General features: G+C 55.4%; 1 protein-coding gene across 2 annotated transcripts in view; it reads right to left on the reverse strand.

Moving 5' to 3' along the window:
* The window catches only part of GPRC5C (G protein-coupled receptor class C group 5 member C), a 29,879-nt gene that overhangs the window by 17,490 nt on the left and 8,728 nt on the right, over window positions 1–3,661 (reverse strand). The gene's annotated exons all lie outside the window — the stretch shown is intronic.

The raw sequence follows: 3,661 nt of genomic DNA on the forward strand, positions 1-3,661 counted from the left end.
TTGTTCGAGCGCCTCAGTCTCTGACAACCCTCAGTCTAACTCCGGGAATCACCCAGAGCTGCCGGAGCGATAAACCTCAGACCGGCTCCTCCCGTCGCACGCCGGCTTTTCGGACTCCCGCAGGGAGTGTTTGCTTAGCGGCCCGAGTCGGCGGTGGGGCCCAGGTTGTCTAGGACCTGGCCTCCCCCTTTCTGTGCCTTGCCCTCGCCGGCTGGTCTCGGAAATGTGGCGAAGACTGAATCCGTTTAGTTCTTTTAAATACGAAAAGGAAGAGTGCCTTTTCTGGGGCAAGTTGTGCCTTTGATCCCCCCCCCCTAACAACAGCCCCCACCCCACAACTCAGGGCGCCCCATGCGAGGGTGTGCAGACGCGTAAGGTCCAGGCAGCCGGGTGCCCACCGTGAAAAGGTGAGCCGCTGGTCAGAACTAAGTGAAATGGATAAGGCACTCTGGCTTCATGAATCAGGCTTCTTAGTGCTGAAATCAGTTTGCTGGGAGGGGTCGCTTATTAGCATATGTGACAAGCCAGTTCAGACAGCCCTGGGAAGGGTGTGAGGGAAGTGGTCTGAGAGACCCCCCCTTGGAGACAGATGAATTGTGGATCAGTCTCAACTTAACTTGATGAACCCCTTCACCCTACAGAGGCCTTTCCCAACAGGCAACTCTTCCCCTCACTCTGGGCCCAGGAAGGGGGAAGGGGGGGGGCTATGCCGCGCCTGGCCACCCACTGGGAGTCATTTGGACAGAGGCCTGGACACCTGAGCGCTGAGCTCTGCCCTCAGCCAGCCCTGTGCGGCAGATAGCAGTGGAAAATGTAGGGCAGTTTCCTGAGAACTGTTTGCTCGTCCCCTTTTCTCCCCATCTCACTCTGGAATAGGATCTGCCTTCAAAACAAAGCAAGGCCCTCGGGGCAGATGACCTGGGCCTCTAGGCCTCCAGGATCCCTGGGACCCTCTGCTTTATTCCCCCAGCCTGTGCTCAGTGACAGGTGGGGAGACTGGAGGTGGGGATGGGGGGGCCTCACCCCGTGATGCAGAGGGTGGTGGGTGCTGCAGGCCTGGAGTGACCGGAAGGGAAGTTCTGTGGGAGGCCATGATGCTTCCCAAGACTTCAACTATAGGGCCATCTTTGCCCCCAAATGCCTTTCACCCAGTTGAATAACTCACAGGCATATAGGCCATGTGAGTGCTCAGTTCCGCCTAATACGACTTTGAGAAGTGGTCCCATGTGGGTACTGCCCATCCACTGTTCAGAGAGAGCCAGGATTAATGAATTGTAAAGGAGTGTCTCCCTCTCTCCCTCCCTTCCCTAATACGATGCTTGAGTACCTGCTGGCCCATTGAAACTACCTTTATTCATTGGATTGCTTCCTTCTTTGAGCTGCAAGTCTAAGGTACTGACCAGGCCCAGGGGTCAAGAGCAAGCTCTGCCACCTGCCAGCTGTGTGACCTGGGCAAGCCACTTCATCTCCCCGAGCCCCACTTCCCTCTAAAACTTGTATAACGCCACCCCCACGTCTTGCTGTAACATCCCGATGAAGCTGTGTCTAAAGGTTCCTCAAACAAACCTGGCACTTACAGGTGCCCAGTGGTGAGCCTCTCCTTTCCTAGTCCTTTCCCTCTGAGGCTTCGTCCTGTCAGTTGAAAAGGCCTAACAGTTTTTCACCCAAACTTGTAGAAGCTGCTTCTCCGACATCCTTTTCATTCTTATTGTTTATCAGAATAGCCTTGGCATGCCATGCTCTAGGCCTTCACCTGTGCTGTTCCTTCTCCCTTTCGCATCCTTTCCCTCCCACCTCCCTTTCTTGGACCAAAAAATTTTAAACTCTGCCCTGCCTCAAAGCTCATCTCCAGGGTCCCTCTTCTGTGAAGCTTTCCTCCCCTTCCCCGGAAAGAACCACGTGACCTGCCCTGTTTACCCATGGCCTAGTATGCATTTGTTTATTTTTCATTGATCCTAGTGTATCGTAATCAGCTTTCTAAATTGTCGTCTCCCCAATTAGACTGTGCCCTTCTCAAGAGCAGGGACATGTCTCACATCTTGTTGTCCCTGGCATCTGGCCCAGAGCCTGACACTCGGCAGATGCGTTATTCTATAACCCAAACAATAGCAGCAAGAGTTGAGATACAGCCCCTGGAGGGCAGCCCACTGCTAACCTTTCCCCTCACACCAGGGGCTTTGCACACAGCCTGGCACCTGCTCGCATTTGCCCTGCCCACAGGTGCCAAGCCTTCCTGGGAAGCAGGCAAGCCCCAGTGCCTGCGGAAGAAGTCCACCTTTCTGGGCCAGCAGTGCCCTGCATTCAGAGTCCAGGGCAGGGGCCTTGCTTGGGGTCCTGGAGAGCTAGGGATCAGTTCTCCCTAGAGGGACTTCCCTTTTGCCTGGGCAGTAGGAGTCCTGGAGTGCAGTTTCAGCTTGCAAAATCTCTTTCAGGAGCCATTTCCGCCTCTGGGTGTGGGAGGCCTGCTCCCCCTTCCCTGGGGGTGGAGCGCCCCTGGTTTTGCGGCCTGGCCCCAGTGGAGTGAGAATAGTTCTAGTTCCGAGAATAGTTCCTCGCTGAACTGAGGGTGAGGCTCTTGGCTACCTGACAGGTAGGTGCCCGGAATCTTGTGCTAGGTCCCTGGTACCCCACTACCAGCTGGTAAACAGCTTTTGCATTTGCCCTCTGCTTGCCCTGGCTTCTGTATTAACTGGTTACTGCCCAGGCTTCAGTGTCTGATTATGTGTCCTTTTCTCTTCGGCTCATAGGACCACCTGCTTGGAGCACCAGGTGCCACCTGGTTTTTTGAGAGGAGCCAGGTACCAACGTGGCCCCTTAAGAAGCAGGAAGCCAGGAGCAGGGCACAGGGGCATTAAAGGCTCATTTGCCACAACTAGCTGCCCGTGATGATCCTTCTGGAAATGTACCCGGAAGTGGGCCTTGGGCAGAGCCTGCCGGAATGTCACCTGATCCTGAACCCCCACAGCAGCAGCCACGAAATCTCCCCATTATTCTCCCTCCTGTCCATGGCTCAGTGGCCACTGACCAACACCCTGTGGAAGAACAGGGCTGGATTTTCCGAGCTGCCCAGGTCTGGGCAGCCTCCACCAAGAGACCGAGTGAATCCAGGAGCCAGGGTCAAAACTGAAAGTCTAGGATTCGGGCCCCTCAACCCACCCCTCCCTTCCAAAACCAAAAAAGAAATGTGTAAACAGTGCTGTGTTTAGTTCCCCCATGCCTTCATGTAGTCTTACTCCAGATCTGAGAACATTTCAGGGGTGAGCATACCCTCTACCTCACCCCAGTAGCTACACACCCCCAAACTGATAACCCCTGCTTGCAGTCTTCCTACCACTCTCCAACACCCTGAAGCGTCCATGCATTGTGGGGCGCTCCCCCGACTTAACCCAGCACTCTTTGCTCACAACACCTTCCCTGGCTCCCACTGCCTTTAAGTGAAAAGACCGAACTCCCTGGCCCGGCGTTCAAGGCCTCTGCAACCTGCACACAACCTAGGCTCCAGCCTCGTCTTCCGCCTCTTCCCCACAGGAAGTGGCCACTCCCGCCTGAGAGGTCAGCTCCGAGACAGGCCACCACACTCATCTTCCTGTGACTTCGCTCACGTTGCCCCCACTCAATCCAAGAAGCCCCTACCTTCCTGCCTCTCTGAATCAACCCCCCT

The sequence above is a fragment of the Hipposideros armiger genome, unplaced genomic scaffold (assembly GCF_001890085.2).
Source record: "Hipposideros armiger isolate ML-2016 unplaced genomic scaffold, ASM189008v1 scaffold_150, whole genome shotgun sequence".
NCBI classification, from domain to species: domain Eukaryota; kingdom Metazoa; phylum Chordata; class Mammalia; order Chiroptera; family Hipposideridae; genus Hipposideros; species Hipposideros armiger.